Source organism: Mustela nivalis (assembly GCF_964662115.1).
Source record: "Mustela nivalis genome assembly, chromosome: X".
NCBI lineage: Eukaryota > Metazoa > Chordata > Mammalia > Carnivora > Mustelidae > Mustela > Mustela nivalis.
In genome coordinates this window covers 92,413,883-92,428,176 of record NC_139040.1, presented here as the reverse complement: position 1 = coordinate 92,428,176, position 14,294 = coordinate 92,413,883, and the positions used below count along the sequence as shown (strand labels likewise).

Below are 14,294 nucleotides of genomic sequence, written 5' to 3'. Positions count from 1 at the left end.
AAGGGCTGAACGCGGAGGAGAGAAGGGCGGGGCTTCAGGGAATCCGAAGAGAGTACGCGCGACCGCAGAGCGTGGGAACAGGGAGACGCGCAGAGCCTCTGGGGAGTAAGTGGCTCGCGGGGGCGGACTTTATTGGGATCTGGCAGGTTTTGGGTGAGGCGGGTCGCGCAGGTAGAGGTAAAGAAAGTAAATCGTTTAGTATTTAAAAGTCAGAGCTTTGAAAGCAGACGGGCAAAAATTGATTATGGTTCTGGTTTGTAAAAGGGAGTGTACCTCCCTGTGAACTATCGCTGTGATTTTGATTTTTCAGGCGGGAGATGTGTCCCGGTTTGACTCCCGGTAATAGGAATGAATGTGAGCATTAAAAAAACAAATTTAAACGGAGACAGATTTTCTGAAACTCGTCTTCGATAACTCCAGTTTTGCAGTTTGCAATCCATAACTAAGTTTCAAGCAGATACCGACAACGCACTATGTCTATTACCTCGTTTAAGAAAGGCGGCGACTGGAGGGTCGCTGAAGTCCTCTGCTCAAGATCGCTCAAGTCCTCTGCTCAAGTGCTCTGTTCTGTAGTTAGAAATAGTTCCTATGTCATTACTTAAATATGTAAACTTTTTATTTATTTGTACGCACGCAAGTTAATGAATTTATTTTCCCATGTTAGATTTTCAAATAATAGCATCAAACCCAGGAAGTGGAGGCTGAGTCTGAAGGGAGAACCTAGATGGCCAGATCCCTCAAATGCTGTTCCGCTTATAGGGCCTAGAGAACACCTTTCTACCAGGGAAGTCTTCTCAGATAATTTGTGTGTTTCCCATGTAAAATCAAGTTTTTCTTTCAAATGCTCAAAACCTAAGCAAGTCAAGCTTTTCTTTGCCCTTAGAACAAGATGCTTGTAAAGGAAACGTGATTTTTTAAAATGTGGTTTTTTTTTTTTTTTTAAATCTCATGTTTCAGGGGCGTCTGGAGGGCTCAGTGGGTTAAGCCTCTGCCTTTGGCTCAGGTCATGAGCTCAAGGTCCTGGGATTGAGCCCTGCATCGGGCTCTCTGCTCAGTAGGGAGCTTGCCAACCCCCCGCGCCCCCCCCCCCGCCCCAACCCTCTCTGCCTGACTCTCTGCCTACTTGTGATCTCTCTCTCTGTGTCAAATAAATAAATAAAATCTTTAAAAAAATCTTCTCATGTTTCATATAGTTAGAATTACATTTGGTATGACCAAAACAGACACCAGGTAGGTAGACAAGTATTATTGAGTTAATCTATACCATTTTCCTGTGGGGAAAAAAGAGTGTTATGTTTATTATCTTTATTTAACACAAAAGAACACAGAATTCTGATGAGCTGGAGATGAGTCCGTACAAGCCTATTAACTTATATTTCACACCAACATTTTTAACTTTTTTTTTTTTAAGATTCTATTTATTTAAGAGAGAGAGGGAGGGAGACATAGAGAGAGAGCACCAGCAGGGGGAGGTGCAGAGGGAGAAGCAGACTCTCAGCTGAGCAGGGAGCCCAACTTGGGCTCATGACCTGGGAGTCATGACCCTGGGATCATGACCTGAGCTCAAGGCAGATGCTGAATCACCTAGGTGCCCTCATTTTTTACCTTATAAAACCATGTACCCAACTTTATTTTTACATTTTAAAACTACAGAGAAGTTGGCAGTGCATAGAGCCTGCATTTAGACTCAACAAATGTTAATATTTGACCGCATTTGCTTTCTCTCTTTGTGAGCCACACGATAATTGACATGGCTGCATCACATTCCATGTTTTGGATGGCCTCAGATTTTTGAGCCACTCCTCTGTTATTGGATGTTTGGATGTGTCCCAATTTTTTTCATTGTTATAATCCAGGATGGAATAACAGTCTTTGCTTTCAGATTTTTGTGTACCACCGTGATTATTTCCTTGTAATAAATTTCTAGACATAGAATTATTGATCTAAAGGAGGTCACTGCATTGACAATCAAGCATTAACAATGATACACATATTCCCAATAACAAACTTTCTCATCTAAGCTCTGCATCGAGGGTTTCTGACCCTTTTTTTTACAGCCTGAAATCTAAGAACATGGTTTTCCCTATTTTAAATGCTTGAAAAAGTAAAAAGAAGAATATTTTGTGATGTTTGAAGAGTACATAAAGTTCAGACTTTAGTGTCAAATAGTAAAGTTTTATTGGAACACAGCTATACTCAATTGCTTATTTATTGTCTGTGGATGCTTTCGTGCTTGTTACTGGCAAAGTAGCTGCCAAAGAGACCAGATAGCCTGAAGATCCTGAAGTATTTACTATCTGGGCTTTAATAGGAGAGGTTTGCCAGCCCCAATCATGTCATATCTGTACAACTCTGCCAGTCACCAATACATACGTTGGTGCTCTAAGCATGTGGGCCTCCCAAGCTTCCACTGGTGACCTCTTACCTGGCTCATGGGTGGGCGTTTCCAGCCTGGTGCTTCTGGGAGAGGTGAGGCAGACCGTGTCAGACCGTGTCTCTCATCTACATTTGTATTTTCTCTCCCTCCCAGCCAGCTTCCTACCCAAAGGGAAGGAAGAGCAAGAAATGACTGAGGCCCAGCTGAGTTAGAGCTTATGTATTCATTTACTCCCTATTTTATTTTCCACTGGATACTTGGAACCTGGTAAGAATACATCTCATAAAATTGAAAAATAAAGGGAGGATCACAAAAAACACAAACAGATAGAAAATTGACATCAAGGAAAATTGGGATGTTGGTATGAAATTCACTTGTGTGCTTGTGAATTTGTCTCTGATCTTTCTACAACAATAGCAAAAGGGGAAATGGAGTCAGTTACATGATTTGTATCGTCCACGAGGAAAACATGCCAGTTCATCAGCAGAAGGAAATATTTCATGTCATTCTCCAGGAAACAATAAAATTAGAACTCTCCCTTACTTCCTACACTAAAATAAATGCCAGGTGGATTAAAGATTTAAATATAAAAATGGAACCATCAGTGTGTGAGAAGGAAAAAATGGGAAAGTATTTATTATCTTAGACTGAAATCCTTTGTAGTGATGCCATAAAATTCTGAAGTCGTGAAAGTATCAATACACTGTGTTCATAAAATTACTGGATGCTCAATTAACCTTAAAAACCTTAAAGCCAAATGGCAAGTTGCAAAGAAAAATTTGCAACAGATGCAATCAATAACATGCTCCTGTAAATCAATATAAAAGCCCAGCAGTTTAAAAGAAACAGGACAGAGACAATTCATAGATATGCAGATCACTTCTAAATATGTGACAATATGTTCATCCTCGGTCATAGTGAAATGCCAAAGAAAACCTGTGAAATGCTGTTTTTCATGTATCAAGTTGGAAAAGACCAGAAGGATATGTAATACACTGTTGGTGTCACAGGAAGAAGATACTGACATGGAATTAGAAGTGCAGGTGTATTGGGCACCTGTGAAAGCAAAGTGGGGAAGCAGGATTGAGCAGTGGGAGCTTCAGACCATGATGTCAACCTGACAGACTTGCCGCTAGCCCAACATAGAGCTCCAGAGCAAAGATTCACTGTTAGAGGAGTCCCACCTAGCCCTTTGAACCCCCTCATTGCTCAGTCATAGGCTGGAGACAGCCCTGAGAATAGCAGGCCCTTAGTGCTAAAGCTGAGATGAAGCCTAGCAGAGCTAACTGGAGTCTCTCCAGTAACCACACTTCTTACAGCTGGGCAATGAGTCCTTTCTAGAAGAGGAATCTGAGAGGCTCATCTCCATTTGGCTGGAGTTGACAGGTATGAGGGGAAGCCAATACTGGGGAGAAAATACGGAAGTATCTTTTTTAATCGTAGTTTTTAATTTTTATGTATTTATTATTTTAAGTAGGCTCCATGCCCAGCTTGGAGCCCATGGCGGGACTTGAACTCACGATCCTGAGATCAAGACCTGGGCTGAAATCAAGAGTAGGATGCCACCCAGGTGCCCCTAAAAATAATGAACGTTTGATTTTATAAAGTAAAATATTTCGGATTACTGCCAAACCACCTTTGAAAACAAATTTGTTTATGGATGATACGAAAGGATTATTTAGAATCACAGGCATATAGTGCAATGATGATTGTGTATAATATATAGTAGAAATATATGCTTTCTGAACTATTATTAATTAGTCTGCTGAATTTATGCTAATCAGACTAAATTATGACTATCTTTATAACTTGATTCTAATAGATAATGAGCATAATTTAGTCAGATACTATATAGAATGTTAGTAATGAAGCCATATATTTAATGTATGGAATTAAATATTCTAACCAATCCTCTGTGGTCTTTTTTCTGTAAAAGGATGAGAGAATAAATATTTTAGGCTTTGCAAACCATTAAAAGACATCAGGTAATGGAATGGATAAAAAAAGCAAGACCCATCATTTCAGACCAAAGACATCTGCACATGGGAAGTGAGGGGATGGAGAAACATCGCTCATGCAAATGGATGTCAAAAAAAGCAGGGGATGCATCTGGGTGGCTCAGTCAGTTAAACATCTGCCTTCAGTTCAGGGTCTTGGGATTGAGCCCCACACTGGGCTCCCTTCTTCCTCCTCTGTTTCTCCCCATGCTCATGTTCTCTCTCTCTCTCTCCCTCCCTCCTCTCTCAAGTAAATAAATAAAATCCTTATTTTTTATTATTTTTAAATTTATTTTTATTATGTTATATTAGGCACCATAGAGTACATCATTAGTTTTTTTTAAGATTTTAAATTAATTTTTAAATAAATATATAATGTATTATTAGCCCCAGGGGGACAGGTCTGTGAATCGCCAGGTTTACACACTTCACAGCACTCACCATAGCACATACCCTCCCCAATGTCCATAACCCCACCACCCTCTCCTTACCCACCTCCCCCCGGCCACCTTCAGTTTGTTTCATGATATTAACAGTCTTACAGTTTGTCTCCCTCCCGATCCCATCTTTTTTTCATTTATTCTTTTCCTACCCCCGAAACCCCCCACGTTGCATCTCCACTTCCTCATATCAGGGAGATCATATGATAGTTGTCTTTCTCTGATTGACTTTCGCTAAGCATAAATACCCTCTAGTTCCATCCATATCATTGCAAATGGCACATTTTCACTTCTTTTGATGTCTGCATAGTATTCCATTGTATATATTATACCACACCTTCTTTATCTATTCATCTGTTGATGGACATCTGGGTTCTTTCCATAGGTTGGCTATTGCGGACATTGCTACTATAAACATTTGGATGCACGTGCCCCTTTGGATCACTACGTTTGTATCTTTAGGGTAAATACCCAGTAATGCAGTTGCTGGGTTGTTAGGTAGCTCTATTTTCAGCTTTTTGATGAATCTCCATGCTGTTTTCCAGAGTGGTTGCACCAGCTTGCATTCTCACCAATAGTGTGGGTTGTGGGTTCCCCTTTCTCTGCATCCTCACCAGCATCTGTCATTTCCTGACTTGTGAATTTTAGCCATTCTGACTGGTGTGAGGTGGGATCTCATTGTGGTTTTGATTTGTATTTCCCTGATGCCGAGTAGTGTGGAGCACTTTTTCATGTGTCTGTTGGCCATCTGGATGTCTTCTTTGCAGAAATGTCTGTTCATGTCCTCTGTCCATTTCTTGATTGGATTATTTGTTCTTTGGGTTTTGAGTTTGCTAAGCTCTTTATAGATTTTGGATACTAGCCCTTTATCTGATATGTCGTTTGCAAATATCTTCTCCCATTCTGTCAGTTGTCTTTTGGTTTTCTTAACTGTTTCCTTTGCTGTGCAAGCTTTTGATCTTGATGAAGTCCCAATAGTTCATTTTTGCCCTTGCTTCCTTTGCCTTTGGTGATGTTCCTAGGAAGAAGTTGCTGTGGCTGAGGTCGAAGAGGTTGCTGCCTGTGTTCTCCTTAAGGATTTTGATGGATTCCTTTCCCACATTGAAGTACATCATTAGTTTTTGATGTGGTGTTCCATGATTCATTGTTTGCATATAACACCTAGTGCTCCAGGCAATACATGCTCACTTTAATACCCGTCACCGGGGTAACCACTTCCCCCAGCCCCCTCCCCTCTAAAACCCTCAGTTTGTTTCTCAGAGTCCATAGTCTCTCATGGTTCATCTGTCCCTCCGATTCCCTCCCCCTTCATTTTCCCTTTCCTTCTCCTAATGTCCTCCATGCTATTCCTTATGTTCCACAAATGAAAACAAATTCCAAAAGAAAGCTGGGGTTGCAATCCTTACTTTGGACAAAATAGACTTTTTTAAAAGACTCAACAAGAGACAAAGAAGGACACTTTATACTTAATAAGGGGACAATCCAACAAGAAGATATAACTATTACAAATATTTATGCACCCAACCTGGGAGCACCCAAATACATAAAACAGTTAATAACAAAAGTAAAGGAACTAATCAACCATAATACAATAATAGTAGAGCATCTTAACATCCCACTTATATCAATGGACAGATCATCCAAACAGAAAATAAAAAAAGGAAACAATGGCTTTGAGTGACACACTCAGGTGGATATAACAGGTACATTCAGAACATTCCATTCTAAAACAGCAGAATACGCATTCTTTTCAAATGTACATGGAACATTTCCCAGAATAGATCACATATCAGCCCACAAAACCAGTCTTAACATTTTTCTAGATATGTCTCCTAAAACAAGGGAAATAAAAGCAAAAATAAACTATTAGGACTACGTCAAACAAAAAACATCCATACAGCAAAGGAAATAACCAATAAAACTAAAAGACAACCCACTGAATGGGAGGAAATACTTGCAAATGATTCGATAATCAATATTTAAAATAATAATGATTTATAAAACTCCACACCAAAAAACCCCACCAAATAATCCGATTAAAAATAAGCAGAAGAGATGAACAGACATTTCTCCAAAGAAGACATATAAATGGCCAACAGACACATGAAAAGATGTTCAACATCACTTACTAGTAGGGAAATGCAAATCAAAACTACAATATCACCCCATCCCTGTCAGAATGACTCAAATCAACACAAGAAACAAGTGTTGGCAGGGATGTGGAGGAAAATGAACGCACACTGTAGGTGGGAATGCAATTCTGATGCAGTCACTGTGGCAAACAGTATGGAGGTTCGTCAAAATTAAAATTTTTTTAAAAAATTAAAATTTAAAATAGAACTACTCTATGATCCAGTAATCAGCCTACTGGGTATTTACCTAAAAGATACAAAAACACTAATTCAAAGGGATGTATGCGTTCCTAAATTTATTGCAGCATTATTTATAATAACCAAACTATGGAAGCAGCCCAAGTGTCCACAGATAGAGGAATGGATAAAGTGGTATACACACACACACACACACACACACACACACTCATGTGCGCACATGCACACACACACACAATGGAATAGTATTCAGCCATAAAAAGAATGAACTCTTGCCATTTGCAATGACGTGGATGGAGCTAAAGAGTATAATGCTAAGGGAAATAAGTCAGTCAGAGAAAGACAAATATGATTTCACTCCCATGTGGAATTTAGGAAAAAAACAAATGAACAAAGGAAAGAAACAAAAGACAAACCAAGAACCTGTCTCTAAATTATAGAGAACAAACTGATGGTTACCAGAGGGGAGATAGGTGGGGGAATGGGTGACATAGGTGAAGGGGATTAAGAGTACACTTAAACTGATATGCATTGAGTAAATATGGAAGTATTGAATCACCATATTGTACACCTAAAACATAACACTATATGTTTACTACACTTAAATTAAGGTAAAAAATATAAACAAGTATCAATGTGAATCATGATGTCTTTTATGGTTAAAAAGTAGTTATTTTCTAGCTCTGTTTATGGAAAAGACTTAGAAGCAATGGTCAATGCAGTGGCCTTGAGCATTCCCAGTATCTGGATGGGAGCCTATATATACCATTACTCACTAAAAGCAATCAGGGAGTGATTTTATGACTGTAAAAGGAAGTGTGTAAAATTGTATTGGACCATCATGTTATTCCAGCTGGCTAGGAAGCTTTCAAAGACTACTATTGTCATGTCAAAATAAGTCAGAAACCAACTGAAGAAGCTTCCACTGGTGAAAGATGGGACAATTTGAGCATCATTAGGGATAACTGCAATGGTTCAAAGCACATTAAATATGTTTAAATCCAGGAGTTCATATTGATATAAAAACAACTCCTATGTCACATTTAGAAATGCTTATAAACCATTTCATTAATTTAAAATTTGCTTAAATACAGGGAAAGAATCAAACATTTATTCTGCTTTTTTGTATCATTTTTGATCAAAGCTAGCAGTTGATGAGAGAAAGCTTTTCTTCATAAAAGTACTTTTATAACAAGTGAAGAAGAGTGATAGAATATCATTATTTTGTAAACCATTGTGAGTTAGTGTTATTAGGCAATAACCACCAATTACTAATAAAATCACAAAAAAATGACAGCCTAACATCCCAACCTGAAGAAAGCACGTTGGTCACACCACCTCTGAAGCATAAATGACATAAATGACAGAAAATTGAATCAGAATTGTCGCTCTCGCCAGCAAGAACGACTCGGAGACTCACATAGCGGCGAACCTTTTTTATTAATCACTTTTTTCTTCCTTCTCCTCTAACCCCAGGCGCATGGGTTTTTATGCAGGCAGTGTTAACCAATCAGAATGCAGTGCTCATGCACCTCCCGCGTGAGTGGACCTAAATGAACAGCCAATCATATTCAGTCCCTTACAGCTCTTATAGTAGGCCTCCTGTACTGGCTCCCGACACAGAATCTTATCAATAGATCTACCCACCAATTGACCAGAAATGTAGAAAACAGAGGAACATATAAACTAATACTGTGGGGTGCGTTTGAAATCCATTCCAAATACATTCATTGAAGGTCTTCAAAACTATCTCTTTTCATCAACAAATACATACAAGGAGGGATAAAAGAGGTGGATGAGGAGTACATAAATTAAGAAATTTAAGAAATATATCACCTAACTATAACATGTGAGACTTATTTGCATCATGATTCAAACCATTCATTTAAAAATGTATAATACAAATGGGGACATTTGAACACTAGACACTTGCTGATAATCTGGGATTATAAATTTTTTAGGTGAGGTAATGATATTATTTTCAAAGGTGCCCTTATTTGGAGGAGTAACATAAAACATAACTAAGAAGCAAGTATAGGGTGTCTGGAATTTGCTTTGAAATAATCCAGGGGAAAGAGGGCAGGGATATAGGAAAAAAAGTTCATACCTTGTATTCGGCTGTTATGTTTCCAGTCATAACAGTTTCCTCTCCTTTTTAATGAAATTGATTTTGTAAAGAATTCTGGTTATCAGGTCTAGTAGAATGTCCCATAACCTGGATTCAACTGACTTTTTTCATCATGGAGTCTTTGAATTTGTTTTTCCATTCTCGGTATTTCTTGTAAATGTGACCTAGCTCTGGATGCTGGATTAAATTTAAATTAATTTTTTTTATCATGCTTCATGTGTGGTATTGTGGGCTTCCTATTGTCTTGTATTTTTGTTGATAGACATAATGTCTGTTATCCCATCTTTAGTGATGCTATGATGTTAATGTAGATTCAATGATATCAGCTAAGTTTTGAATTAATGTGAAATTGTTTACAATATTCTATACATCTTTTTTTTAAAGATTTTATTTATTTATTTGACAGAGAGAGAGATCGCAAGTAGGCGGAGAGCCAGGCAGGGGGCGGGGGGAAGCAGGCTCCCTGCTGAGCAAAGAGCCCCACGGGGCTCGATTCCAGGACCTTGAGGTCATGACCTGAGCTGAAGGCAGCAGCTTAACCACTGAGCCACCCAGGTGCCCCACTCTATACATCTTTTAAAGTAAATGTTACATGTAGTTATTTCTCCCTTTTCATTTTATTTTCAGGTTGATTTTCCTCTCCCTTTGTTCAGAACGAGCTCATTTTTCTTTAAATTTTTTTTTTAATGAGGGATAATCTCAAATATACATCAAAGTGGAGAAAATAGTACAATAACTGTCTTGCACTTACTATTCAACTTCAACAAGTTTCAATCTTTTGCCAGTCTTTGAACTGAAATTTTTTTAAATCCCTCTCTCTCTCTGTCTCTCTCTGTCAAATAAATAAATTAAATCTTAAAAAAGAAAGAAAGAAAGAAAAGGAGGGGGTACCTGGGGGGCTCATTCGGTTGGGCTGGGCGTCTACCTTTGGCTTGGGTTGTGATGCCAGTGTCCTGGGACTGAGCCTCACACCAGGCTCCTTCCTTGGTGGGGAGCCTATTTCTCCCTCTCTCTCTGCCTGCCACTCCTCCTGTTTGTGCTCTCTCTCTCTCTCTCTCAGTCTCTCTCTGTACCAAGTAAGTAAATAAAATACTTTTTAAAAAAAGATAAAAATTCTTTAATTTGGAATCATTTTAGATTTCCAAAAAAGGTGCAAAGATAATAGGAAGTGTTTCCGTGTATCCCTTACCCAATTTCTCTCATTATTAAGATCTTGCATTTCCATGGTATTTTTCCAAAAATGAAATAATTATTCAATAGATGAAGGATAAAGAAGATGTGATACACCCCCACACACAATGGAATATTATTCAGCCATCAGAAAGAATGAATACTTACCATTTACACTGATGTGGATGGAATTAGAGGGTATTATGCTGTAAGTGAAATAAGTCAGTCAGAGAAAGACAATTATCATATGGTTTTATTCATATGTGGAATATAAGAAACAGGGCAGAGGACTGTAGGGGAAGGGAGGGAGAACTAAATGGGAGGTCATCAGAGAGGGACTCAAACCATGAGAGACTCTTAACTCTAGGAAACAAACAGGGTTGTTGGAGGGGAGGGGATGGAGGGATGGGGGAACTGGGTGATGGTTATTAAGGAGAGCACATAATGGGATGAGCACTGGGTGTTATATGCAACTGATAAATTATTGAACACTATATCTGAAACTAATGATGTACTATAAGTTGGCTAATTGAATTTAAAACGAAACAAAACAAAAGCAAATAAACCCAAACTGATACACTGCTAGTAACAAAACTCAAAACTTTATTTGGATTTCACCAGTTTTTTCCACTGATGTTCTTTTTCTGTTCTAGAATCCAGTCCAGGTACCATACAGGATTTAGTTGTCATGTCTCCTCAGTCTCCTGTGGTCTGTGACAGATTCTCACTCCCTCCTTGTCTTTCATGATCTTGACAGCCTTGTGAAGTACTGGCCAGATGTCCTGTAGAATGTCCCCCAATCTGGGTATGTCTGACGTTTTTCTCTTGATTAGACTAGATTATGAGTATAAGGAAAGGGATAACAGTAAGAAGGTGTTTTGGGGGTTTTATGGGTTGTTTGGGTTTGTTTTTAGACGTTTTATTTATTTATTTGATACAACAAAAGAGCAGGAGAGTGCCAGCAGTTGGAGCAGCAGAGGAAGAAGGAGAAGCAGGCCACCCACCGCAGAGAAGGGAGCCCCATGTGGGACTTGCTCCCAGTACCCAGGGATCACGCCTGGAGCAGAAGGCAGTCGTTTAACCAACTGAGCCACCCAGGAGCCCCAGTAGAGGATATTTTTTGCATGGTGACTCTTTAGACAGTTAGTGTCCTGCCCCCCCCCCCCCGGCCTTCATCTTTAAAGGAGACTCAAGTTCTGTCCTGTGCAGATGGAAAGGGTCAAGAACTATCTGGCTCCAGCACCTCTCAGTTAGGGCAAGTCAAAGTAGACCAACATCAAAAAAATCTCTCCTGATATTTTGTAAAACCATTACATTCTAGTTCTTTCTAATGCTTTGGGGATTTAGTTTTTTTTTTTTTTTTTTTTGTTTGTTTGTTTTTTTTAGCAAATCAGGTCTCAATTTATAGTGCTCTGTGTGATGGTTATTTGTCTTTCTGCCCAGAAAGATATTTCTTTATCTTATCTGGCTCAGAATCAGTCCTGCCTCTCTATACCGATGCTCTTGGACGCTTCACTTCCTCAGCCTGCTTTGTTTTTCCAACAGAGTTTAACACCATCCAGCAAATAATTTGCAATCAGTCCAATTTCTGCCGTCCACCAATAGAATGTAACTTCTCCACTTCTGCTCTGGTTTGTGATCATTCACTGATGAATCCTCAGTGCTATGTATCGAGATAGTTAAATGGATTTAATAACTGAGTGAGCCAGAGATAGAGGCCTAAACGCAGGCCGGCCGGGGCGGGGGGCGGGGCGCTGGGCGCTGAAACACAGGTGGCAGGAGGAGCTCCAGGGTATGTGCGTGGAATGGACCCTTTCATTTGCTAGCCCTTTGCGGTGCACAGCGGAATTCTAGCCAACGCTTCTCCAGCCCGTGCACCTGAAACCCCCTGAAACGAGGATATTGCTCGTTTTTATTTAGGAGGTCTGGATTGGGACTCAAGATTCTTCATTTCTACCATGTTCCCAGGTCACGCTGTTGGTTCGCACAGCACACGTGGATTAGCAACACTGTACGACTATCTCCCAGGTGTATTAAGGAATAGTATCATCCCCAATAATTCCAAAACTTCGTTTTTGTGTTATTTTTTTTTCCAGAGAAGCGTAGTGCTTGGGAGAGTTTAGGCTTTGGAGCCCTATCGACCTGCATTCAAATCCCGACTCAGCCACTTTCCCACAGGTCATGTTAATAACCCTGTCTTAGGTTAATACCAACTCTGTGCCCAAGTTTCCCCAGCTATTACGTGGGAGAAATAATATGCAGTTGGCAGAATTATAAGAGTTAAATGGACAAATGCAGGTTAGTTCTCAGAGGGATCTCTAGCACATAGCGAGGTAATGGCACTTTAAAATAATATGAATATAGTAGAGTGACTTTTTTTCGACTTTTACAAACTGTTTATTTTCCATCAACGTTATTTCCATTTTGTTTGCGTTTGTGGAAGAGCAGCTTAAGACCACTCAGTGGTTGTTCCAACCCATTCAGTGGCCCGAGCAGTGGGCGCTCCAGTCTTCAGAGGGAACTGCTGAGCAGACACAGAGGGCACCTGCGCGACTTCAGACCAGTCTGCAACTTCAGGCTGAGTAGCCGTGAACTCAGGAGCTGGAGCCATCCATTCACCCTGGAGTTCTTCCTTGGTCACAGCCTTTTCAGCACCGGCCTGCTCTTCCTTTTCAGTCTCTTCAGGATCTCTGTAGAAGTAGACATCAGGCATGGCCTCCCACGGGTGTTCATGGGAAATGGTGCCACGCAGGCGCAGAACTTCCCTGGCCAGCATCCACCACATCAGACCCACAAAGCGAGCTCCTTTGTTGTTGCAAGGGATGACAATGTCCACATAGCGCAGAGGAGAGTCTGTGTTACACAGAGCAATGGTCGGCAGGTTAACATAAGACGCCTCTGTGAGAGGTTGGTGGTCAGCGCTGGGATCAGTAACCATGAGAAGTCTGGGCTCTCGGAAGGCTGCATGGATCTGGTTAGTGAATGTTCCAGGAGTGAAGCAGCCGGCAACTGGAGCGGCTCCAGTAGCAGCAGCAAATTTCAGCATAGCTCTCCGGCCAGTATTCCTGAAGTATTCTGTGAGAGGCTGGTGGTCAGCCCTGGGAACAGTAATCACCAGAAGTCCAAGAGGTTGCATTACTACTGGCTGATGATTGGTGGCAAAACAAGAGGACAGATACTACCACCTGATCAAGGTCGGGGGGGGGCACGGGGAGGGGTATGAGGTTGACCTGACAGCTATATATTCTTTTTTTTTTTATTATTATTAAAGCATTTTAATTTTTTTAAATTTATTTTTTATTTATTTTCAGCATAACAGTATTCATTATTTTTTCACCACACCCAGTGCTCCATGCAGTCCATGCCCTCTATAATACCCACCACCTGGTACCCCAACCTCCCACCCCTCCCACTTCAAACGCCTCAGATTGTTTTTCAGAGTCCATAGTCTTTAATCTGGAACTGTTAGAACTGTTAATCTCTTCCTCATGGACAGCAAGACTCAGAGTCCTCTTTTCTGATGCTGGGTGAGACATGACTACCCTGAATTCTTTTTTTTAATTAAAAAAATTTTAAGTTAATTTTTAATTTTTAAAAAGATTTTATTTATTTGTCAGAGAGAGAGAGAGAGAGAGAGTGCACAAGCAGGGAGAACAGCAGCAGAGGGAGAAGCAGGCTCCCTGCTGTGCAAGGATCCCAATGCGGGGATCGATCCCTTAGCCGACTGAGCCACCTAGAGGTCCATGGTTAATTTTTTAGTTGCGGGGGAGGGAGAGGAAGAGAGAGAGAAGCCTACCAACCTGAGAGCATGACCTGAGCCAAAATCAAGAGCTGAGCCACCCAGGCATCCCT

General features: G+C 40.3%; 1 pseudogene across 1 annotated transcript; it reads right to left on the bottom strand.

Annotated features, from left to right (window-relative positions):
* Positions 1 to 12,344: 12,344 nt before the first annotated feature.
* Positions 12,345 to 13,640, bottom strand: LOC309856703 (small ribosomal subunit protein uS2 pseudogene; annotated as a pseudogene). Its single transcript has one exon. The product of its transcript is annotated as a small ribosomal subunit protein uS2 pseudogene (transcript).
* Positions 13,641 to 14,294: the final 654 nt, after the last annotated feature.